Source organism: Mesoplodon mirus (genome assembly GCF_964341445.2).
Source record: "Mesoplodon mirus genome assembly, chromosome: 2".
In the NCBI taxonomy this organism is placed as follows: Eukaryota; Metazoa; Chordata; class Mammalia; order Artiodactyla; family Ziphiidae; genus Mesoplodon; species Mesoplodon mirus.
The window spans coordinates 226,659,792-226,685,877 of NC_138977.1; the positions used below are offsets into that span (position 1 = coordinate 226,659,792).

At 49.4% G+C, this 26,086-nt stretch overlaps 1 protein-coding gene across 2 annotated transcripts in view; it reads left to right on the forward strand.

The window, feature by feature from the left end:
• Nucleotides 1–7,630: 7,630 nt before the first annotated feature.
• Nucleotides 7,631–26,086, forward strand: part of PTPRE (protein tyrosine phosphatase receptor type E) — a 171,316-nt gene continuing 152,860 nt past the window's right edge. For both annotated transcript variants that reach the window (XM_082611601.1, XM_082611602.1), the window contains exon 1: nt 7,631–7,777. The gene's annotated coding sequence lies outside the window, so the exon portion shown is untranslated. The remainder of the gene's footprint in view (nt 7,778–26,086) is intronic.

The following is a 26,086-nucleotide window of genomic DNA, read 5'->3' on the forward strand; positions in this document are numbered from 1 at the left end:
CCCTGGCTCCAGACTTCCCACAATTCCATCATTCCAGCTCCACTGATGCCATTTTTGACAGATGTGAATTCCCACCTCTAATTCCTTAATATTTTTTCTATATTCATATTTTTACAAATTAATTGACTATGATACTCTCTCCATTAGCCTACTTGTAATAAAATCTCAGATGATGTACCAATATGAAAATAAATACATGAAAATAAATATGCAACTCATATATGAAGTTTAAAAATGGCCGTTTTGTACTGTCTACCATATACAATCGTCTCTGCCTTCCTCCACAATATAGCGTTACTAAAGGACTCTTGCTTTGGAAAGTGCTAGTCTAGCTGAGAAAGCACTGGGACAAGCTGTTAGCTTTCTTGTTTATTTCTACAATTTGAGGCTGCTGATTTCTTCTTTTGTTTGTCATGTGGGTTATTAAAGGTGAACTTTTTTTTTAATCGCAAGTATACATCTTACAGCACCTAGAACTCTAAAGAATATAACAGGATTTATTTTACTATTTTTAATTAATTCATGTACATTTTCAATTTTGTTATAAAATGTATGTAGACTGTGTGTACTTTGGGATCATTTTAATAGAGAAACTACCTAGACATACTCATAATTTTCCTTTAAAGAGGCAATTAAAATTTTTTTTAATTATTAATTTTTTTATTTTTTATTAAAGTATAGTTGATTTACAATGTTGTGTTAATTTCTGCTGTACAGCAAAGTGACTCAGTTATATACATATGTATTCTTTTTCATATTCTTTTCCATTATGGTTTATTACAGGATATTGTATATAGTTCCCCGTGCTATACAGTAGGACCTTGTTGTTTATCCATCCTATATATAATAGTTTACATCTGCTAATCCCAACTCCCACTCCACCCTTCCCCCACCCCCTCCCCATTGGCAACCACAAGTCTGTTCTCTATGTTTATGAGTCTGTTTCTGTTTTGTAGATAAGTTCATTGTGTGGTATTTTAGGTTCCATATGTAAGTGATATCATATGGTACTTATCTTTCAAATAGGCAATCCTTTAATACATAAAAGCCTTTCTTAACATTGCAATACTTCCAGAAATTAAACATTTAAGAACTAAATTTCTATCCTGCTTTAATAGCTGATAAGAAATAGCTGTCTATCTCCTATTTACCAAGAGACTTTCCTTGGTATCTCGGTGCTCTATTATATTCTATTACCAACATTTTTCCTCAATTCCTGAAGCAAGTCAAAAGTATACACAAGGCAAAACCTAGGTGGATACTAAATCATTCCACAAATAATAATGTTCTGTGGATTATAGACACTAATTTCATGGTGAAAAATAAAGAAACTGTCATTTCGTTCTGCCAGAAATCCATTGAAGGTCTTCAAGTTTCTCAAAGAAGTTGAGGAAAAAATATACTTTTGCCAAAGCATAAACATTTATGATTTTTTGAGTGGGGAATAGGAGGGAATTCCATGCATCCCTTGAAGCAGATCATGGAAGGTGCTGAATTGTTTTATTATTTGGCCTTCCAATGGTATTTACTCCAGTTTCTATGTCAGTCTACTTAAGGGATTGAATCAAACTTTCTTAATCATATAAGAAGAGAAGTAATTAATGCTATTTGTCATTACAGGTGGAATGGTAACTGCACTCATACTCACATAGTGAAAACTTATCTCCAAAGAATCACACACACACACTCACACACACACACACACATACACACGTATTGCTCATCTATTTTTTAAAAAACAACCTGGATCCAATGACCAAGAATTCTATATTCACACATATACTCATATACTTGAAACAACATATGAATGACATATGAACAAGGATATTCCACATAGCTGTTTTTGTATTAGAAAATGACTGGGAATAACCTATGTGGTCTACAACAGAAGCAGAGTTAAATACATTCTGGTGCAACCACATATTGACTCCAGTGGCTAAAATGAACAAAGTAGGTCTATAAGTACTAGTATGGAAAAATACCCATATCTTGCAATTCAGTTAACAAAAAATTCATATATATACATATGTTTGCAAATGCCTAATATTCCTCTGGAAGATTAGACAAGAAACTGGTAACTAACTTTGTCTCAAAAAAAGGCGAACTGGTTGTCTGGGGAACAAGGAAGCAAGCAGACATGTTTTTCATTATTTCACTTTTTGAAACTTTTTCATTTTGAGCCATGTATATGTGTTCCCTAAGTATAGAGTTAACTGCTATTTAAATAACATAACCACATAACTTTACTAAACTAATTACAATTCTAAACAGCACATAACATAAAACTTGAATTGACACACACACATACACATATATATTAGTTCATTCATTCAAAAATCATTCACTCTGCACCATTTAAGGTGCTTGATAGGGACTAAAGATGCAAAAATGACTTAGACCAAGCCTTGGGGGGAAGGGATCCATATAGATAATTACAAAACAATGCAATAAATATTTAAAATAAACGTAGGAAATCCTGTGTTAGCCATGACAAAGTAAAGATATCAAACTTATCTTCCCGCCATATAAAAGTGTATAAAACTGGAAAAACACATATGCTAAAGTTTTTCTGTTTTTGTTTTGTTTTGTTTTGATCAGTGGAAGGCTGTGATCCTTGAAAGAAAGGAAACATATGAAATGATTACAATATTAACCCCAGCATTCTGACTGGGAAGTTTTCTAAACTGCAGCACAGGGAAGTAAAGCCCAAAGAGAGAGCAGCTTTGTGGCTGAGTAGAGGAACAGAAATCAAAGTTTGTGGCTACTGGGGAGGCTGGAATGTGTGAGACGGGGTGCCAAAGCAGAATAAATCTGTGCAGAAAAGAAGTTCTAGAGGTCTGCATAAGAGTTCCTGAAGTCTTCCATAGAATACTAACTTGTACATTATCAGGGTGAAACTTCAGTGAAGTCTGTCATAAAACTGGGGCTACTCTCAACTAAAAGGATTTCTACAGACTTATTCTAACAAAAGCTCAACCAATCTAAACTCTCAGGAATGTTGCATCCTGCAAACAATTAAAAAAAAATTAGACCTGTAAAGGAGCAGGAAAATAATCAGGACCAAAAAACTCAATAGATGCACATTCAAAGATGACATAGATGTTAAAATTAGCCAAGAACTTATAAGTGCTATAATGAATATATTCAAGGATTTAATGGAAAAGCTGAATACAATAAACAAACTTATGAAGAAATTTGGCAGAGAAATAAAAATTAGTTTTAAAATAACCAAATAAAAATTCTATGACCTAAAAATACAATATCTGAATGAAAATTTCACTGGATGGACTTAAGAGAAGATTAAGCTCTGTAAAAGAAAAGATTAGCAAGCTTAAATATATAGCAATAAAAACTAGGCAAACTGAAATACAGAGGAAAAAATGGCTTAAAAGTTTAAAGAGCTTCAGTAACTTATGGGACAATATTAGGATATACCACATACATATAAATGAAGTCCCAGAAATGAGGGCAGGCAGAAAACATTTTTGAAGAAATAATGGCTGAAAAATTCCCAAATTTGATGAAAACTATAAACTAGATATTATAAACTATATTATATACATTATGAACAAGAAGTACAACTAATCCCAAGTGTGATAGAGACAAAAAAAACTGCGCTAAGACATATTTTAATCAAATTAAAAAAAAAACAAATGAGAAAATCTTTGAAGCAAAGAGAGAAAAAAGATACATACCTAAATTACTGATATAGGTAATAAAGCATGAAACTCAAAGAGGTTTTGCTGTGTGAAAGAAACTAGAAATAAAAAAGTGTATTCTATACAATTCCATTTATATGAAGATCTAGATCAGGTTAAACTATGTATGGTAATAGACATCAGAACAGGTGCTGCCTTTAGCAGGAGTAGGAGATTTTCTGGGAAGAGGCATGAGAGAACTTTTGGGGGTGATGTAAATGTTCACTATCTTGATAGATGCATTTGTCTTTATTAAACTGTACATTTAGGATCTCTATAATACATGGTATATTATTCAACAATGAAAAGTAATCCAAGAAAAAAAGGGTAAAGGAAAATTCCAGCAAAGGGTCTGTCCTCATGATTTCACTGGTTAGCAAATGTTAATACTTGGGCATAACTTGGGAAAAGAGGAGGGAGAAGGAGAGATGGGTAACGTAAAAATGGAAAGTTCTGGATCCACTAGAGTTACTCATTCTGGCACATTCTAGAGATTGGAATAGCCATCCATCCTGAGTTTTCTCTATGTGGGGACAGGTCCTGAAATCAGTCTTCCTGGGCCTCCCTGGTGGCGCAGTGGATAAGAATCTGCCTGCCAATGCAGGGGACACAGTTTCGATCCGTGGCCCGGGAAGATCCCACATGCCGCGGAGCAACTAAGCCCGTGCGCCACAACTACTGAGCCTGCGCTCTAGAGCCCGTGAGCCGCAACTACTGAAGCCCGCGTGCCTAGAGCCTGTGCTCCGCAACAAGAGAAGCCAGAGCAAGGAAGAGTAGCCCCTGCTCTCCGCAACTAGAGAAAGCCCGCGCACAGCAACGCAGACCCAATGCAGCCAAAAATAAATAAATAAATAAATAAATAAATAAATAAATATTAAAGGAAAAAATCAGTCTTCCTTCCTTGCCCTGCTCTGTAGCCAACAGTCACCAAGACCTTCTGATTTTATCTCCTAAATTTGAGCAATTTTATGTTAATGTTTCTGGACAATGTTTAAAAGCAAACTCTGATTTCTGTCTACATACCAATTTTGCCTTTTTTGCTTATTCTTCTAGAGACCATTTCTGGCCTCAGCATTTTAACTTTGACTGGCATCTGTTGAGCCCTTAAAGCATGACGGGCATTATCTGGGTTACTGCAGAGAAATCCAAAGGCCGGGTCCTCCAGTAAAATGGAAGACGAGACACATAACTACAGTTAACATTACCAGTCACAGGAAAACTGCCTCCAGCTGTGTTTTAAAGGAAAGGAGCTGCATGGCTTGGTGAAGAGGAGGAGGTGAGAGACAGGTGGGAGGATGGCGTATGTGAAACCGATGGTGGTTTAAACAGGAAGTGCGTCGGGGCTAAAGAGGAAGCTGTGGAGGTAAGAAGGGCCATGTCCTGGGGTCATGAAAGATGAGAGTACGGAGGTGTTCAGGCTGGCAAGAGGCTGGGGTTGGTCCTCAGAGCCTAGGAGGGGAATAAGGGAATTGATTCTGATGTCAGGAGGGGCCTTGAGCCCATGAGAGGTGGAAGGAAGATGGATACGGAGGATCAAGGGGCTTCCGAATGGGAATCAACACAACCCTGGATCGATGTCTCTGACGACACACTCTTGTACGACAATGATGAATGTCTTCAGACTTCAGAGGTGGAGGGATATTGCTTAATTCTGGGAAGAATCGCTGGGGTCCAGCAGAGAGGATCTCACCGGGAGAGAGGCACCATCTGCCCCTCATCATGTTCCCCCAGCTGCTGACTTTCCAACAGCAGATGTCTGACAAAGGCAACTTGTTTCTCTCTTCTTGCATCACAGTCTCTGCCTCTGCAGCCCCGCAGGGTTAACAAGCAAAACTGTGCTCATCAGAGTTTGAAGTGATCGCCTCCTGTACAGAAGGCTGGCTCTGGAGGCCACCACGGCAGGGACATTGACAGCTGGGTGGAGTCACTGGGCTACCTAGCCCCGCCTGACCTGGGCTGTTCCCCCAGGGCGCGCTCAGGAGGGAGCCGCCCACCTGCTGGTCTCCAGGGCGACCAGGCTGCCTGGCGCTGGGGCTGGCGCCCCTCCTCTGTTCTGTCAGCCCACAGGCTTTTATTGGGCACCTCCTGGCTATCCTGTTGCGTCAGGAGCTGGAGATGGAGAGGTGATGGGGAGAGGCACAGCGTGGACGCTCTTGGAGCTCACAGCCCTGAGAGAGGGGGCAGGAGGGGGCCATGACTGATGCCCTACAAGTGAACAAACCTTGTGAGAGAGGACCCGAGGGGAGGGGTGCAGGGTGACTTTCCAGAGGCAGTCAGGAAGAAGGCGCAGGCCAGGTACCATGGAGGGGAGTCTCAGGTGGGGAAGAGCTGGGCTCTGACCCTGAGAGACAGACCTGGGGGCTGGAGCCCAGGGAACGGGGTGAGGGGCTCAGGAGCAGCTGAGACGTCAGGCAGAGCCTCCCACGCGTTTGGATTTTATTCGGAACGGAGGCTTTTAAGCAGAGGACTGGCAGGACCGGGTTCCATTTGTAGGGGTCCCCCTGGATGGTGTGCTTAGAATGGATTGCCTAAACAACAGTGAGTCAGAAGTTGGCGGACCACTGCAGTCATCAGATGAAGGCAGTGGAGTGGGGAGGAGGGGCACATTCAAGAGGCGTTTTGGAGCTAGAGCAGGAAGTAGACGTAGGGATGGATTAGAGGTGGGAGGGGAGGTGGAGATAGGATGCCTGCTGAGAAACAGAGTCAGAGCAAGAGTTGGGTCTGCCATGGTAGACAACCAGGAGGACCAGAGCCTGGAGGAGACCACCAGATGAGCTGTGCTTTTCTGGAGCTCCCTGCATAGACATGGTATTTAAAGTCCTGGCGCTGGACAAGATCCCCCAGGGACAGCATGGACAGGGCAAAGCAAGAAAGTTGAGTTCAAGTTCTCCACTCTTTGACCCCTCTTTACACCCTGTGGAAAGGAAGTTGCATTGTGGATGGTCTCAGCCAATAGGTGGCCATCCTCCTCAGCCTTTGGGGTCTACAGCTCTGTCCAGAACAGGTCCCAAGTGTCCCAGAAGGTGGTCTGCTGGCTACTGATACAAGGTGGGGTAACATACCCTGAATATCACCTTCTCACCATTGGTTCCTTCATTCACAAGCCATAATGAGTGAGGTCCCTGCAACAGGGATGCACTATCCTTCCTGAGGGCGGGGGCCTTGGACCAACGTGGAGGGCACAGCAGGAAGGCTCAGAACCAAGATGAGACAACATGTATCCTTTCTGCCCTTCCCCATGGAATCTCCTTTACTAATAGCTTGCAAGAGGTCACCTGGAAAGCCGTGCCCCAGGAGAGCCGGTCCAGACCCCTCTGGCAGTCGCTCTTCCTCCTGCGTGCACTGGATATCGCCTTAACGACAAGTAAGCCCTTTTCAACATTCACCAAGTGGCCACCCTTATTCCCGCCTTACAGAGGAAGATACCAGCTCAGGAGATTTCCCGGCTCTCCCTACTTCTCCGAACCAGAGACAGTACAGGGTGCCTGCCCTCTGCTCTCCTGGACCGACTGCATGGCCCAGAGCTGGCGCCCAGCCACGCCACTTCCTGGTGTCCAGGACCAAGGCTGGGTAGGACGGGCCTTTCCCGCTCGTAAAAGTGGCTGTCACACCCTGACCCCCTACATGATGCCTGGGTCCGGGCACTGGGGCCCCGGCCAGGGTCTCCGCGTGAGGCACCAGCCTGGGCTAACGTCCAGGCTGGCCGGGTCCCTGCCGGGCGCCGGCCATCCCTGCGGGGCGGAGCCGCGGCCTCAGGTGGGGCGGGCGCCGGGTGCGCTCCCCGCGCCGGACACCAGGCGTCGCCCCCGCTCCTCGCGGCGCCGGGCCCCCGCCCCCGCCGCGGAGCCCGAGCCGAGCGGCGCGCAGGAGCAGCGGGAGCGGCCGGACAAATTTCCTGCTCGGCTGCGGGCGGCGCGGGTGCGGCGGCGCCCGGACCCCGCGGCCTCCGCGCGTCCCCACGACCCTCCTGCGCGCCCGGCGGAGACGGCGGGGCGCCCCGGAGGGCGGCAGGCGGGCGCCCGGGAGATGCGGAGCCGCCGCGGCGGCGGGATCGGCGCGACCGGACCGGCCCCCCCGAGGTGAGCGCGCGCGGGGTGCGGGCCGGGGGCCGCGCGCCCGGGGTGGCCGGAGCAGGCCGGGTACGCCGCCTCGGCCGCCGCCGCGGGAGGGGCCGCGCCGGGGTGCCGGGTCCCCGAGCCCGGTCCCTGCCGGCCCGCGGCGCGCCCGGTGCCAGCGTCAGGGGACCGCGCGACCCCGGCCCTCGGGCCCCGGGCCCCCCCAGCCCAACTTGGCGACCAGGTTGGCAGCTCTCGCGCTCCCTCTGGGTAAGCATGTGTCTGCGGGTGGCGACGGCGCTGGGGGGACGGCGACAGGGAGGACGCGTGTGAAAGCAGGCGAGACCGAGAGGGGGTGCCAAGCGGGTGTGTTGGGGGCTGCCGCACGCAGGGGTCGAGACGAGACGGGCGCCTTTGGAGGAAACGACTCCGAGTTGCACCAACTCCGGGAGGGCGTGCGCTGCTGTCCAAGCGCCCCTTGCCTTCCCAGGGAGAGGAGCGGAGTGGGATGCCGCTGGGGGCTCAGAGATGCGGCAGGGAGTGCGGAGGAAGTGGGCAGGCCCCGCTGGCCCAGGCCGGCCCGCGGCGTCAGCGGGGTGACCTGTCAGAATTCCTGGGCCAGAGGGCAGCGCAACGCCAAGCCCGCGGGCTTCCCGGGACCATCTGGGAAAGGCCGGACAACCCCTAGGATGGAGAGGCATAGCCAAGCCCTGAGTGATTGTGCTGGACTTGACCTAAATTCCTTCCTGGCATGGCAAACCTTTCTAGAAAGGTGAAACAATTATACTGGCAGAATTGTGATATCGATCTGTCTCAGAAGAGGACCTCTCTACCAGAGTTTCAACCCAGGAAACTCAAGGAAAGAGGAATCCGGCTCTGTGTGTGCTTGTATTCTAGAGTGAGAGGTGGTAGAACTGGATCAAAACCGGCAAAGGCTGGTCACGTGTTTCAGAAGTCCCTGGGCCCATGTCCAGCCATCTCCTGACCCCCGGTGCCTCTTGACCCAGGGTCCCTGGAGGTCTTTGTGTCTGGAAATGTCAGTGAATTCCGGCCTGTGCAAAACAGACTCATGCCCATATAAACTGTGGCAGGGAGGGGGTAAAGGGAGGGCCGTGCCTTTTCAGAACCAGAGCTCTCAGCCAAAGGAGGGTGTGAAAGGGTGAGTGCCGGTGGCCCAGGCTGCCTCCTGACTGCCATGGTCACTCCTCCTTCGTGGTATGGGGCAGAGCTCTGCGTGCGAATAGGGCTGAGGTCTGGGCTTTCTGAGCACAGGCTCTAAGCCTTCGGGGAGCAAAGGGCCAGGTGGTGACATGAAACAGGCCCTTCCCCGATGTGACACTGCCTCTGGCCGTGATCTCAGGGGCTGAGGTCTTTGTTCATTGGTGTTAGTGATACCTGTGAACCAGCAACTGCCCCTCCCCTCCCCACAAAATCCCCAGACTTTCCACGTGTCAATGAGACTTAAGAGCTAGATTTGTCCCTGTAGAAGGCCAGGTCGTTGGATGAATCCAGATGGTTTTAGATTTAAAGCCATACCTACTTAGCGCCCCCAGCCAAGTGAGTTGTGGGCAGTGGTTGAGGAAGTTCATGTCACTGTCACTGTGATGCCTCCCGGGACCCCTGTGGAGGCACAGAGGGAATGTGAAGCATTGTGGTCAGGTCCACAAGCCCTGCACGGGGGCCACCTCTCACTTCTGTGGAGGGACACCTGGCCCCGAGATGGCCAGGGACAGTGCCTCCAAGGAAGCCTCCCGGAGCTCTGTGTCCTCGTGCTTTACCCCTTCCCGCGCAGGGATGTGTGTGAGCAAATCATCAACCCCTGAGAGCGCTGCAGCAGCTGTAGGATGGGGGTCCGGGGTCCGCAGAGGGGGCGCATTGAAGGTGGATGTGTGAGAGTTGACGGCAGTTGATGGTTGGTTAGCAGTGAAGCTGGAATGTGAAGGTGGGTCTCCTTTGAACTGTGCCCCCGTTGGTCCACTTGTCTCTCCTTCTGCTGCCATCATCCCAGTCCAAGCCATCCCCCCCACCTTTTTTTTTTTTTTTTTTGCGGTACGCGGGCCTCTCACTGTCGTGGCCTCTCCAGTTGTGGAGCACAGGCTCCGGACGCGCAGGCTCAGCGGCCACGGCTCACAGGCCTAGCCGCTCCGCGGCACGTGGGATCTTCCCGGACCGGGGCACGAACCCGCATCCCCTGCATCGGCAGGCGGACCCCAACCACCGCGCCACCAGGGAAGCCCAAGCCATCCCCCTTTTAACAAAACTCCCTCCTTCCAGGTCAGAGGCACATCCTAGCCCAGACCAGTCCTCTGCGACTCCCAGGCTCAGGTGCCCACTCTCCCTTTCTTCTGGGATGTCAAATGGCCCCAACTCAACACGTCCCAAATCAAACTTGTGAACTCCCCTGACCCAGCCCAACACTTTCCTAATGTTTTCTTTATCCGTCTAATCACACCAGCCTCCACCCTGCTGTGGAAGAACATTCTGGATTGTCATTTCCCTGAGGACCATACTGTGTCCTCCGTGCCCAGCCAGGCAGGTACCTGACAGGAGGCTCTAAAAACTATCATTGGACGAATTGAAACATTTTAGGAGTGCGTCTGCGGATGTAGGGGAGTTTGTGTCTTTTTAGGGGATGTCCGTTGTGGCTGATAGTCAGCCACTCATTTTTTTTTTTTTTTTAATGTGATTGAATTGGATCCTGGAGAGATAAGAGAGGTCTGTCTAGGGACCACATTGACAGTGTTTCTGGAGATGCCCGACATACTTGCTAAAATGACTGTCTGAACTGGACCAGAGTGACCCCAGATGACCTCCCAAGGAGGCGGGTTGGAGATCAGTCAGGAGCCCCATGGACGCCACCCTCCGTTCCTTTATTTGACATGTCTTTTTAGTTTATAATGTTTGTGTTACACTTACAGAGGTTCTGCTGTCAAAACAAGAACAAATATATCCATTAGGACAAAGACTGGCCTTCTTAATATTTGATTATCACTAGGAAGAAACTGCGTGTCCCAAGATCGCCTTCAGCACTTCTCTTGGCGTGCCATCTCCTAGTGAACCAATGGCTGGCTGTGTGCTCCCTGAAGGCACCCCTATGCTTTCCAGATTTTCAGAGATGGAGCCTGCTCAGCCCCCTACTCTGAATCTCCTTCCCCTTTATCTCCATCTTCGGGACTCCTACTCATACCTCAAGGCCCACAAATGCTTGTCTCCACAAAGCCTTCCTAAGCCCTCTCCATAAGAGATATCTCTCTTCCTTTTAGTTCTATAGAAGGTTACCTGTCCTGAAGCAGCTATGAGAATCTGTTTTGATTTACAGTTGACTTGTTTATCTCCTCTACCAGGTCATTTGTGTTTTCAGGGTGGAAGGTATGTCTCTGAGAACCTGAACTTTGGGTTCAGGTATGGATTCAAATCCTGGTTCTGGTATGACCTTGGCTGAGTTATTCAAGATTCATGCCTCAGTGTTCTCTACTTCACAGGACTGTTGTGAGAGTGACAGTTGATGCATATAAAGTACCAGGCACATGGCTGGCACTCCGTAAACTGTGGTTATTAGTCCCCTCCAATACCCGAGGCTGTGTATTGCATGCAGTAAGAAACAGTGATGTTTGAATGAATAAATGAACAAACTCAGAATCCACATGAGTAGATAGATACCTTTTGTGTGCCTTCCACAGTGCTAGATCAAATCAATACGGTGGGCCATGCCAGTTAACTTTATTTTTTTGCGTGATAATTTGAAAGGTGATGTAAAATTTGCGTGATTAAGTATTTTAATCTGTGCTCCGTGAATAAATCCATTTTTTAACACACGCCATTGACTCTTCAATGCGTGAATGATCTGGTAGGCGGAGATGCAGTGTTTTATGTGCATTAGCCTGGGTTCCTGGGCTGGATTAAACCAGGCTGTGTGCCAGATGCAAGTGAGCCAAACCCGGCCTCGAGAAGTGGTGTGGTCTGGAACCAGCGTGGCCCCAGGGTCAAGAGAATGGCTTCTAGATGAGAAAACAAAGGCTATGACACTGTGGACTGCCCCCCAAACCCTCAGAGCTTCACTTTTCTTACCTCCAAAGAGAGACGTGTGGCACCGGGCCACCTCTGAGCCCCTCGCAACCCCAGTGTACTGATAGATTTCACCCATCCACGCTGGTCCAGGTGGTGCTACTGCCGACCGCACGCCTGGCTGCATCCACAGCCGGGCAGCCTCCCGTTCCTGGTTCATCGCAGGGGCCACATCCTCTCTGCGCTGGGTACCAGATCTACCCAGAGTAGCATTAGGCTCATGGGTATATCCAGCATGGCGTTAGTTTTACATGCTGACCCCAGACATACCGAAAGGCTTTTTTTGGAGAGTTAACTTCTCACTGTTGTGTCACTTGGGTTTTTCCTCCAAAAGCAGAGTGCTGGATAACATTCTAGATGGTTGGAGTTTTAGATCAGCTGCACCGGAGGAAAACGGGTTTCCTTGAGTTTTACTAAATCCTCCAACAGATATGCAGGTGTACAGCTGTGGGGCTGGGGGAGCGTCTGCCGGATTCAGGCTGGGAGACCCCTAGTTTGGGGATTACCAAACTGGCTTCCTTTTCTTCTCTCAGTCTGGCTGCTGTTCCCCAAACCTTGTCCATCAAGGGCCGCCCCAGGTGTTCTACCTGGGGAGTTTTGATGTGGTTCGCAGCCTCTTTGAACTCACACGGCTCCCGGCCCAGAGCCAGAAACATGAGCCTGATGTCTTTCTTTCAACTGTGCAAATACTTCAAAGGAGTTGTCAAAGCCTACGAAATAAAAAAATTTAGCAATATCTTTCAGAAAAACAAACATACCCTTTTATATTGATTCCCAGTGAAATAAGAAGCAAGTAAATATATGTTTTTTTAATGTGTGTTTTTAAATAGGTTTCAAATATAATCAAGAGTATATTGGATGAGAGATCCAAAAAGGTGACAACGTTTTCCTTCTCCCTGAAACAAATATAAACTCCAGCAGGGAACAGAGGAGAGTTTGAAGGAAAAAAATGACCCTTGGTTATGTGCTAAAAACCTGAAGCGTTTTGGGCAGGTGTTTTGCTGTTCTGTTTATTGGGTGGGGAATGAAGAATTGATTGGAAAACTTGTCTGGACCCCAAGCCTGGGTTCCAGCAATGCTAAATATGATCTGGCAGAAAGGCTCATGCCGGAATGAGTGTTCGGCGTTCAGCCATGCTCCCCGGCAGGTGCACTGGCTGCGTCATCCTCTCCAGGGATGCTGGGTTGCTCGCCAGGTGCCTGGAGCTCACAGGGCATCCAGGCTTCCAAGAGAAGTGGAAAGTGGAGCAGTGGAGGGAGGGGAGGAAGTGACAGACCCGAGTGTGAGCTCCCGGGCAGCGGAGGAGGCTGTATGCATAGGGCTCCCCCAGCAATGATTTTACTCTGTCTGAGAACCAGCAGTAGTCTGAGCCCCGGGCTTTGCTTTTCACTGGCACGTGCCCAGCCCAGGACTCAGAGCACAGGCTTTGGAGCAGAGGGATGGGGTCAGGCTGGGGCTCTTGACACTGAGGCTCTGGGCAAGTGACTTACTATCTCCCAGTGTGACCCCTCCTCTTTCTGCTGGGGACAATGACACTTCCCAAACAGGGTTGTTATGTGGATGGATTGAGGTCACGTACAGAGAGCACGGCCTCCTGCTTACCAGACGGTCACTGGTACTGCTATCGTGTCCAGGAGTCCAGGGGCGACAGGACTGGCATCAAAGGCTCGAGACGATCTGAGCTCTGATTTCTGCTCAGCTGCACTTGCTTTGTCCTCAAAGCAAGTCACTCCATTTCCATTCTGTAAACACAGGCATTTTTGGTTATTAACATCCTTAAATCTATTTGGTCGTTTCCAGCTGAAGATTAGTCAACGATTTTTGTACTAGGGAGCAAATTACTTCCATCTTTCTTCTCAGCTAAGATTTTTGGACGTCGTGTCGCCTAGCTCCTTGGTTACAATGTGTTATTCTGAGTGACCTTTGTACTCAGCCTTGTTATTTTGTTTCTGACCCCCAAAGGACTTGGCGTTTTCAGGCTGTGTCCCAGGGACGGGGCTTCCATGGGTCTGCTCGGCTGAGTTCAGCAGACTTGGCCTTGACTCCTTTGTCAATATGCATGAGTGCCGGGGCTGGAAGCCCGCTGGGGCAGAGCCCGGCCAGTGCCAGCTCCTGTCCCAGCAGGTACCCCGTTAAACCGTGGGAGCTCCGACCTCCCTTTCTTCCTCTCTGGTTCAAAAGGCTGGCCTCAAAGGGGGACACCCACTTCCATGATTTGATGTCACAGCCCTGGGGCCTCCCCTCCCTCGCTCACCAGTCTGGCTGGATTCTTGTCACAGGATAAAGCTTTTCTCTGGTCGTTTGAAATATGGCTCAGGAGGGGCTTTGAGGGCTTTGAGGACACCAGTGGTCAGTTTTTCTTACGTCGCAATTTTTCCCAGGGCTGGCCTGCTCTTAGCCATTTTATACTAACCCACTTGTTACAAAACAGGGGGACTATCAAGATACTCAGCCTTTTATCTTCTAATGATTGTCCTCTGAAGAGGCCTCCAAATTTTTCATTCCAGAATGGGAGCCCTGGATCCTAGTACCTGTAGGCAAGCGTTAAGGACCAAGGCGTAGCCTGAGACGATTTCAGAGAGCAAGGGGGTGGCCTGTCACTTCCATTAGGGCGTGGAGCTAACATTTAGACCCAGACACACTACATCTCAGAAGCAGAAGCTCTCTCAACAATTCCAGGGGAGCAGGGGTAGGGAGTCAGTATGAATTAACAAAAAGTCAGGATATTTGTATCCCTTTATGACATTCAGGGATTTACAGTAACTCAGTCTGGGCTTACAAAATGTTGCCTTAGGGCACTTGCTTTAATGACCAGAAAACACATAAATGCTCTTTCAAAGAGATTAAAATACTTTAGCTTCTTAAACATGTAAAAAATAAACCCATCTTAGTTGCACTATGACATTGGCTAATCAAAAGAAACTCTCCTTTGCAACCACATTATTTCAAGTCATTTCAAAACCTGCCTGGTTACTAGTAAAAGTATTCCTTGTAATGAACGCTTTTCTTCAGTAGGTGGTTTTTCTGGCTCTGAAAGTGGCCCTAGTTTTGCAAACAGCCGAACATTTAAGTCCTGGACATCAAAATGCTTTGACACAGTCACCCCGTCCTTCAAGTTCAAATACAGTTGGCTCAGCACTGTCTCCTCCCGAGCTTCTGGCAGCACTTCATTAAGTGCATCAGTAATTCAATAAATTACTTTTCGCCAGTGTTGCGAACATCAGCTAAAGTTCAGTCGTCTATTGGAGATGGTATCAGTCTGCTCATTTAAATTCCTTTGAGCAAAGTCCTGATTTTGGCCCAACATAATATAAGAATGCAAGAGCCAGAAATTTAATAATTTTCCACAGAATTGGGCCAAGCTAGGCCTATTCTTAGCCAGCCAGTGATATTCTTTCAAAGGATATTTCTTGGTTTTCATCAAATGTGGGTAGTATTTAAAAGAGTCTGTAAGGTCGTATAGAAGGGACAAATGGGGATTTAAACATTTATTGAGTATCTACGATATACTTGCCCTGGGCTTAACACTGGTGTTACAGAAAAGTCACAGTAACTGTCCTATGGGTGCCCCACACCCATAGGCGGGCAAAATGCATCATTTCCAGGGCATATGTAATGTAAAGGTGGATGCAGAGGTGGAACAGTGCTGTCAAGACGGGCTTTTGAAGCGGGGGCCTGGAAGGGCTTCACCAAATAGAGCAGGCTTCGTTTTCAAGGATGTTTTCTTGGCAGCCAACAGGGCTAGAACATTCCAGACAGAGGGGCCTCCGTGTGCTAGCCCAGCGGTGAAAAGTAGCGTGAGCTATCTGAGGAACAGCGGGTATCTGAGTGCCGCTAAAGCCCAGGGATGATGAGACTGGGACAAGACAGATGGAAAAGCTTGGGATTCTCCAGACACTTCTAAGAGTCTGGGTTCTGTGTGATGGCCCAGTGGTTCTTAGCCTGTTTGAGCTCACGTCCTCCTTTGAGATTCTGAGGAAGACTACAGACTCATCCTGCAGAAAAATGCATGTGTCTACAGTTTGTTTGTTTTTACAGTTTCACACACGAGTCTTGCCTGACCAAGGCCCTGACGTTTTTGGCTGGGAAGACTGCTTTGCACCTCGCCAGATGCAAGATTAAGGGATGATGATAAGACCAGATTGTAGGCTGAGTTGGAGGTGCCTTTGGCGGGGAACCAAGGAATTTGGTGACTAGAGGCAGGTGATTCTACTACGGAGAGTCTGCCCAACGAGGCTTGAGGACAGTTTTTCACCTTGAAACTGGTAATGACAGTGTTTGTGCATCACCCTGCTAACTGTTTATCTTTCTTTTTATGAGAAATTTGGTTACAGCTTACATTGTACATGGGGGATTGGACAGTATTCCTAATAAAATAACATGAAATAGGTCATTTAATGGTGGCTGTTGTCATCAGAGAAGCTGGCTCAGAGGAATTGTGGTAGGAGGGGCTCATGAACCTGCATGGGGCCACCGTTGGCCTCTGACAGGTACAGACTGGGAGTCACCCCACTCTCTCCCTGCACCCAGGACTCTTGCCTTGCAGACCTCAGTCTAGCTTGCTGCATCACATTTTAAGTTTCCTTTTTAAGCGGAGAAAAGCCAGATTTGAAGCAATGACGTTTATTAAAGGAGTGGAACACAGCAGCTGGGGGAGAGCCTCAAAGAATCATGGTCACTTACGCAAGCCAAATCTGAGGGATGCTTAATGCAGCTGGCCCGCCCCAGCTGGTCAGCATCCTGGCAGTTGTCCCTCTGGCAGAAAGAGAGGAAAGACGCACACTTACAAGAGCGAAGAAGGCTGGCTGCCCCCGAGGAAGAGCTTCTGACAGAGGTTGACTGTCTTTGCTGATTTCTTAGCCAGCCAGAGTGAGAACCTTCCCTGTAGATTTCCACGAACTGGCCCAACTGGGAAACTAAAGTCCTGTCTTCCATGCCGGGGAAGGGGAGTTTTCCTGAGGGCTCCCTGGGCTGTAAAACACCCTTCAGAGTCATGGAGGTCAGGAATGATGGTGAGCCCCGCAATTGCATTGCATTAAAAATTCATTTTCTCAGGACTTGCCTGGTGGTCCTGCGGTTAAGACTCTGCGCTTCCACTGCAGGGGGCGCGGGTTCGATCCCTGGTCGGGGAACTAAAATCCGCGTGCCGTGTGGCCAAAAAAAAAAAAAAAAAATTCATTTTCTCCCTTCATTTTACAAATGGAGCCAGGTCCAGGTACCTTTGTGTGCAGAACAGTGCCCAGGACGGACATACGACCTGGCTCAACACAACCACGGTTTTGTGCTCAGGAAACTGAATTCACTGCACACTAAAGAGTCACCCGTCCCACTGATTTTCATCAAATAAAAAAGAAAACACTTGGGCTTCCCTGGTGGCGCAGTGGTTGAGAGTCTGCCTGCTGATGCGGGGGATGCAGGTTCGAGCCCTGGTCTGGGAGGATCCCACATGCCGTGGAGCAACTAGGCCCGTGAGCTACAACTACTGAGCCTGCGCGTCTGGAGCCTGTGCTCCACAACAAGAGAGGCCATGATAGTGAGAGGCCCCCGCTTGCCACAACTAGAGAAAGCCCTCGCACTGAAACGAAGACCCAACACAGCAAAAATAAATTAATTAATTAATAAACTCCTACCCCCAACATCTTCTTTAAAAAAAAAAAATATATATATATATATATATATATATATATATATATATATATATATATATATATCCTGGGATAAACTGTAATGGAAAAGAAAATAAATGAATAAATACCAAAGCCAAGTCTACCTTTTTGCTTTAGACATTTTCTCTTTGAGAAGTTTGGGGAACTGTGTGAGCTCCCTGTTTAGAGTCTGAGGACAATGCCTGCCTTAGGTGAGCAGCCTGAGACTTGCCGGGGTCACAATGCCTGTTCCTGGTACCATGTCCTGACCAGGACTCAGCATCTTTTTTTTTTTTTTTAATGTAACTTACTTTTTATTGAAAGTATCTTGCATTCGTGACTGATGCCTTCTGCGTTACGCCACACATTTTAACATTAAAGGTTAAATTATTTTTTACACACAAGTAGTGTTTATGGTTTTCCCCACATAGGATTACTGATTATAAAAAGATGACACACCATATGGGTCAAGTGTCTTTTTTAATTGAAAAGCCAGCAAACTGTCTAATTCTGTTTCCTCTCAAACCACAAACTGAGTAGTAAGTGAGCCTCTAGCCAACATATTCAAAGCTGAGAGGATTAAAAATGCAAAAACACGTCCTCAGATCCAATTAAGGGAGCCCTGCTACATACAGGCTGATCAATACCAGTGGACTCCAGGAAGCTGGAAGACATTCTGATAACCCCACTCTGATAACATTTACCTCAAGTAGCCTTTTTCCAGTTTCCAACCCATGAATAAAGATAATACGTTGTTAATTCTATTTCAGAAAATTTTTTGCAGGTTGTTTTATTTACAATGCCAACTTTTAAAAGTCACTAAACTGAAGTTAACTGGACAATAACTAGGCAGAAATTGCTTTACAAAAAGAGGGAAAGCCCCAAATGCCACTTTCTATGGAGAACCCACAGTTCAGTTTTATTCAGAGCAAAGAAAAAAGAACTTTTGATCATACTAGAAGAAACTGAGCCATAAGTTTGGAATCTGTACTGAAACTACACGTGCAGTGAGGACAACATTCTGCTCATACAGCTGATTTGCTGCTGCATTTGTGGACTGTTTTTCTAATATTAACAATGATAAACAAAGCAATGCAACTAGTATTTGGAACAATCCTTACAGTGTTGCAGCATCAGACACAAAGTTTCACTTCTCCTCACATCACTGGTTCTCTGCGTACCTGGGCTTCCTCTTCTGCAGTAAAATCGTTTTTGATATTGAATGTCTTTCAAATCTCCTCAGGAGTGGGGCTTCCCTGGTGGTGCAGTGGTTGAGAGTCCGCCTGCCGATGCAGGGGACACGGGTTCGTGCCCTGGGCCGGGAAGATTCCATATGCCGCGGAGCGGCTGGGCCTGTGAGCCATGGCCACTGAGCCTGCTGAGCCTGCATGTCTGGAGCCTGTGCTCCGCAACGGGAGAGGCCACAACAGTGAGAGGCCCGCGTACTGCAAAAAAAAAAAAAAAAAAAAAAAAATCTCCTCAGGAGTTTTCTCCTTGATCATATTGGCAGCAGTCTTACGGGTAACATCAAGCAAACCTTTGATGTCTAAGTAGTTTGCTGCCAGTATAAGCTCAAAAAGTGTTCCTTGGTCAACTTTCAGGAATTCTTGGTCCCAAACAGGGATGTCATCTGTTCACTTTTCTTTGTTCTCATCATCCTCAGGAGGGGGAGGATCATCCTACTGGTTGGGTGCACCACTGAATGACCTTTTTTTTTTTTTTTTTTTTTTGCGCTACGCGGGCCTCTCACCATTGTGGCCTCTCCCGTTGCGGAGCACAGGCTCCGGATGCGCAGGCTCAGCGGCCATGACTCACGGGCCCAGCCGCTCCGCGGCATGTGGGGTCCTCCTGGCCCGGGGCACGAACCCGTGTCCGCTGCATCTGCAGGCGGACTCCCAACCACTGCGCCACCAGGGAAGCCCTGAATGACCTTTTTTAATATTGCTGCCTTAACATTTGGCAAGGGGACTGGATCATCATCTCCTTCATCATCCATTCCCAAATCTTCCAACATGGTCTTAATAGTCACAGATTGTTTCACAATTTCAACATCAACTTCAAATATCTATCCGTCAGAACTCTGCAACGTAACTGAAGGCATGGTGTTGGGACTGAAGGAGACGGCGGGCCAGAGACTGATGAGAGTGGGGCGGCGTCTGCAAAAAGAAAAACAGACAAGCGGAGAACAAGGCCAACGGAGCATCCTTTTCCTGTTCTCACCACCCTGGTGGGCTGACCCCTTTATGCTCCCTCCTGTGTCTGACCCCCTGTTCAGTTTTGGGGCTTCGGGAAATGGGGGCCCCTCGTCTGGAGGCCCCACATGAAAGCCTAGCTTATCTGTCTATTTCGACAGGAGTTGAACGTTCCAGCCTCGAGCAGAGTCTGGAGGTGAGGGACTATGGCCTCACTGCTGGGCCTCCATCCTGTGTCTGCTTGGCCTGACTCTCGCCAGCCTGTTCCTCTGGGTGTGGTTTCGGCCCGGCCAGCTGCGTCCAGGCGGTATTTTAGAAGGCAGTCACGTGTGTTTCTTGCACGTGGCATGCTTTTGTTTAGCAAATGATTTATTGTTTGTTATAGTAAAATGCACATCCTGAATGGGCAGGCAGTGCCGGGCAGAAATCAATGACATCAATCCTCGTGATTTTACTTTGCAATGGATTTTTTTGTTGCTTCGTTTTGTGTCAGTATAGCAGTGATTTGTAAGTGCTTTACAGAGATTATGCTTTCTTTAGTGACCGGCAGCTTGGAGATCGGAGCAGCCAGGCTCGACGTGCTGTGTCCATTTTCAGACCTGGCAGGCAGGGAGCGTGGCCATGCTTCCCAGACTGACTTCTGAGCCGATGGCCTGAATGATGCTGGGTGGGAATTGCTTGGCTGTGTGGATGTGATGGGCTTGGTTGATGGCGACTATGTGCATTGAAATGTGTGGAGTGATTGGTATCTGGTACCCTGGGGCTCGACCCCTGTTGCCAATGATATGAGACATCGGTTAGGCGCCCATGAGGAGAGTCCCTTGGCCCCCCTGGAGCCTGAGGGGGTCCTGCCTTCTGGAAGGAGCCCTTTGCTGCCTCCACTCTGAGTCTGGTTGAGGGTCCACTCTGTTCCCCACCCCCAGCCAGGGTACATATCCCCAAGGAGCTGGTGGGTGTGCAACTGCCCTGAGGTCACCACTGATCACCCCTCTGATCACCGGTGCTAGTTGGTGGGGGTCCCGGTGGCGGGGCAGAAGAAGCAGCTCCCATTACTGATGTGGCTGTAGCCTCCCGGGCCCGTCTGTGGGCGGGTCTGCTGGAGAGTCTGTACCTGGGTGTGGGCTGACCCTTCCTCCACGACTCCCCTGGCCTTCCCGGGGGCCCCAGTGCAGAGGAAGGTGTGATGTCACCCCGCAGACTGGGAGAGGCGGGCTGTGTATTGTCAGGGATCTGAGGGTGTCAGACGTGGAGACACGGTTCATTCCACTCGGGTTCACAAGAGGCCTCCTTGACTTACGTAACCGAAGGTTCGGGAAGATTGGGATCCAGTGGCTCAGCGTTGCCGTCAAGGTCCGCCGTCCTTTCCCCTTCGCCTGGACAGGCTCTTTCCCCAGCAGCCTCTCATCCCCCCAGGAGAGAGCCTTTCCAGCAGGTGCAGCCGTAGGCTCCCAGGTGGGTCTCCTTGGCTCTGATGAGCCAGGCCTCGGCCACTTGCCGTCCCCAAAGCTTGCACCGTGGCCAGGGCTCACCCTATTCTGACTGTCCAGGCTTGGGCCGCGTGTCCTGCCAGGGGTCGGGGGTGGAGCAGCTCCCTCCAGATCACCTTGGGGTGGGGTGGCTGGGGCCTTCAGGGGAGGGGAAGAGGCTGGACCACTCAGGGAGCAGGGTGCGAGGACCCCTGGGCCTCCTGGGAAGGGTCTTAGAATCAGAGGAGGGACTTGGGCTCCATCTTGGGCTGGGGGAGGTGAAGGCGGGTTCTGAGGAAGGGGCGGTGGCTGATGAGGGGTGGGCTGGGGGCCCGGGGTCCCTCAGTGGTCTCCTCCAGTGGGCCGTGCATCAGGCAGGTCCCAGAGCATCCTGCATGCCGTGAGGTCGGCAGCTGCATTGTTCACAGAGCTCCCCAGGGCATCCTGATGTGTGGCCAGGTGGAAGACGTCAGGGGCTTTTTGCAGGGGCCCAGGAACGAGGTCGGGACTCTCCACAGTGACAGAGGGCAGAGGGTGGCCCCGGAGGTATAGGCGGCCCCGTGGCTGCCTGGGCAGGTGGAGGAGAGGCACCGATTCCTCGCAGGGCCGACAGCGGGACTGAGGTGGTTCCTGGTACCCACGGCTCTCAGGACTGAGATGCAGCCGTCGTCGGGAGGGGCCGGTCCTGAGCGCCTGCACCGAGGGGGGCTTGTGTCCTTGGCGAACCCCCTTCGTTCGTGCTCTGCTCGCCTGTCAGTCCGGCCGCTTCTGTCCTAAAGGGGAGCTCTTGGGTAGACTAACCCACGACGAGCTGTTAGGGACTCAGGGGGGGCCAGTTACAAGTGTTGCTTTTTTTTTTTTTTTTTTTTTTGCGGTACGCGGGCCTCTCACTGTTGTGGCCTCTCCCGTTGCGGAGCACAGGCTCCAGACGCGCAGGCTCAGTGGCCATGGCTCATGGGCCCAGCCGGTCCGCGGCATGTGGGATCTTCCCGGACTGGGGCACGAACCCGTGTCCCCTGCATCGGCAGGCGGATTCTCAACCACTGCGCCACCAGGGAAGCCCTCAAGCGTTGCTTTTTATAAGACGACAGCTTGGGGAAGCCGAGGCCTAAACAGATAAACAGTGAAGGGTGGGATTCCCAGCAGCGTGCTGGTGATGGTGGAGGCTCCTGCCCGCGGCCCTGAAGCCCCAGGAGACTTGTAGTCATGTACATATGTCCATTCACTCATCCGTTCAGCACATATGAACGGAAGACCTACTCTGTGCTGGGGCTCCAGTGCTGAACAGGATCCACGGGTCCTGCCTTTGCATCCTCTGCCTGGCGCCTGGGCTTCCATGTCTGTCTGTCTGTCTGCCCCCAGGATTCCCCTAAGAGGCCGGTGGTGCCCAGCTCAGCCTTGCTCTGGGGACTGTGTGTGGCGAGGGGGCCGCCCCGAGGTCCTGGTGTCATCCACGTGGGACTGAGAGGCTCTCCTCTGCCGGGAACCGTGACTGCTTCTCTTCCCCGTGGATCCGGAGCAGCGTGTGTTCATTAGAGGCCCCATTTCCACGTGGGTGTTGATGGCTGAGTGGCCACCTCCCGGAACTGAAATTTTGCCAGCCTCTCTTTAAAGAGCCCATCTATCTTGTAGTGAATACAGATTCCCGCGACTCTCTTCCTAACCTTAACGTTCAAAGGAGGTCGGACTCGAAGGCCAAAGTGGGCGGCAGGGCCAGCCATTGGCTGTGGCCGGGCTTGTCCCCCCCAGGCCCCCTTCTGCTCCCCGCTTCCCCACTCTGCTCTCTTGTGTTTCCCCAGTCTCAGCTCCACCCCTGGGGCTTCTTCTTCCAGAACCCCAGATCCCACTGAGCTCACCCTCCCGCGGTGGGGACACTCGCGCTGTGGAGTGAGCTCAGGCCCTGACCCTAGACACCGGCCCTGCTGGTGGCAGTGGCCATGTCAGCGGCTGTGGCCTCGTGCCTCTGGCAGCTTTCCCGCCCGCTGCACGCCTGCTCAGACCAGTGGCCCCGAGAGCTGGCACTTCACCTTCAGAATGGCCAGCGTGCCGTTCTTTTGAAACGACTAACAGCAAAGCTAGTTCAAGAAATGCCCGTTGTTTCCTCCCTCCTATTACCCAGCCTCCAAAAAATGAAAAGATCCGATGGCCTCACCACATGAGGAGGCCAGGGGGACAGGCTTCCGGGAGCAGGGGCCACCCCGGGGGCTGCAGGAGAGACCCTGACTCAGGCCCGAGGTACCACAGATGCCCAGGGCTAAGTGCTGCAAGCCTGGCAGAACCGAATAGCAGAATGATTTTGCCCAGCTGCTCCTGATTCGAAAATCATTTTGGATTCGTTTTAAGGGCTCCATGGAGAGTTTCTACTTCGGGAAAAATTCTATCAAGATACCCTAGCATTGGAGTCACAGTCTTTCTTTAATGCAATGTCCAAACCACACATAATGTTACTTCTTGTCACCTCTGGCAGGACCTGGATGAACCGGGGATTGGAGCTGACCTTCAGGTGGGGTGCCCACGCCCTTGCATTCATCTCCCGCTGCCTGATTTCTGGTCGGTGGGAGCTCAGCCCCTTAAAAGAGCAGCGCGGATCCTGATGAAATCCGTGTGATCGCTGCAGTGTCTGGCCTGGCTGGCAGGGAACTATTTCCCTGCAGGAGGCTTAAGCTGGAAAATATCCATGACGAGTACAAGGCGTATTTGGGTGGAGGTTTAAATGCTGCGTCAAAATGCATAAAAATACAATTAACCACGGTGTGAGGTGGACCATGTCTCTGAGAAACTGTGTGTCTGAACAAATCAGAGGGGCACGTGAGAACGACCTCTGAAGTGTTTTTATCGAGAAAGAGTTTGAGCTGGAAATGGGGTTGAGTTATAGGGTCACAGGCCTGCTTCTTCATCAGGAAGGACAAGGGACTGTTTTCAAGATGCGTGACGGGGCAGACGTATGTCTGTCGGCAGGATTTCACCACTGGCCTACGGTCGGTATGTTCCTCTCTGCCCACCGTCCCTTCCTGTGTTCAGGGGGTATTTAATGACCCAAGCAATAAAAACTGCAAGATTAACCAGCACAGCGTGGGTGAAGTGTTCAGTAGGGTCCCATTTGGTTACCGAACATGGAAACATTGGCACGGACCCCCGTATCTTAGTGCTTTCATCTTTCCTAAAAACTATTGATAATATATAATTTTTAAATCTAGAAGTTATCTAGTACAACTGTAGCTGAGCTCGCTAGAAGGTAGCTGCTTTGATGAATGAGCAAAGTGAGAAAACCTCAGCCGTCAGTACCATTCCTATTTTAAGCAGAGGCATTTGGAGGAGTCCCTGGGATACTTTGAAATGCACATTCCCAGGCACCGAAGAGGTTGTCCCGTGGACTAAGCAAATGCAGCCTTCGGCAGTTTTGTCTCAGCTCACCTGTCTGAAGCTAGTATGTCTGAGGCTTGGCTGATCCACTTCCATGGCTGCCAAGCTGACGTCGCCTGTGGGCAGGAGGCCTCAGTGCCTCCCCATGTGGACACATATCCATAGGACAGCGTGAGCATCCTTAGGACTGGCAGCTGGCTTCCCCCAGAGAGAGTGGTCCCAGAGAAAGCAAGGCAGAAGTTGCAGCATCTGAGCCTCAGAAGTCACAAGGTCTCTTCTGCAATATTCTACTGGTCACACAGCTTAGCCCTACTTGTACAGAGAAGGGTGACCAGCCCTTTCCACAGAGTAGGTGCTGGTGAGGAACCTTCGTTCGTTTATTATCCTGGGTGTATTAGTTGTGGCTTTTGGCTGTACACCACAGAATTGAGAAAAGCAACTGGGCAGAAGGTTACTGAATAGTCCTTAGAATCAAATGGAAGACTGGAGAACCAGTTTCAGAAAAGGGCAGGAACCCGAGAGGCTCACAGCCTGAACCACAGTCCAGGCCAGGCTACAGGACGTTTTGATGAGGATGTGGCCTGTGGTCCGTGGCTGCTGGGTCTGCTGGACATTGCTGCCCCTGGGCCCTCGCAGCTGTGGCCTCTGCCTGCAGCTCCAGAGCATCCCTGGATACACAGCTCGCCTGCAAGAGTCAGTCCTGGGTAGGATCGATTGTTGGAGTCTGCGTCACCTCCCTGCCAGAGTTTGGCTGCGGGTGTGTGGAGGTGGGACCACAGGTAGGATCCTGCACCGGGTGGAGCGCTTTGAACCACCGACGGTGCACGTAAGAGGGATGCCAGGAAGTAGGACAAGAGTTGAGGCTGCTAAGGGCGGCCCCCAAACACAGGCATTCATGCAGCCTGGTTTGTACTGAACTCAAGGGCTATTTTTGTCTCCAAGTAAACCCAGGATTACATATTAATATATTCCTGAAAAGTTATGTTAATTTGAATCGTGGTTTATATACAATGGCTAAGCTTAATACCTTTTAGAAGTCTGTAGATAATCCTTTTGTAAAGCAGCTAATCCTTTTAGGGAACAAATAATCACTTCTTAGCAATTTTTTTTAAGGTCAAGACTCTATATATTGTGTTTTCTTTTTTTTTTTTTATTGTGTTTTCTCAAGGCAGAGTCTCCAACTTTTAGGTTTCCTCCTTTGCTCATAGTGAGGAAATATTACAGCTTTATAGATAACTGTTTGCAATGTCTCGTGCTGTGTGAAAAAATAAACACTGAGGTTGTTTTTTTTTTTCATTTTCTCCTTCTCTACTGTAATTGATTGCCTTCTGGAAGGAAGTATAGGCTATTAAAATTTTTAAAGAGCTTGTTTTTATTTTGTTCTCACCCATGAGGCTGTTTTCATATGAGCATGCTTAGCCGTGAACGAGTAAAGAAACAAGCGTTTATAGTTGTTCTGTCTGGGAAGTCAGATTTGGAAAATTCACCTTTAATATTAGTTCTTTTTTCTTCTGTGGGAAGCTTTCACGTCACAGCAAGAATATTTGGTTCCATTTCCTAGAGCTGCTTTCACGTTTCCTGGTTAACTGAGTGCAGGAGCCT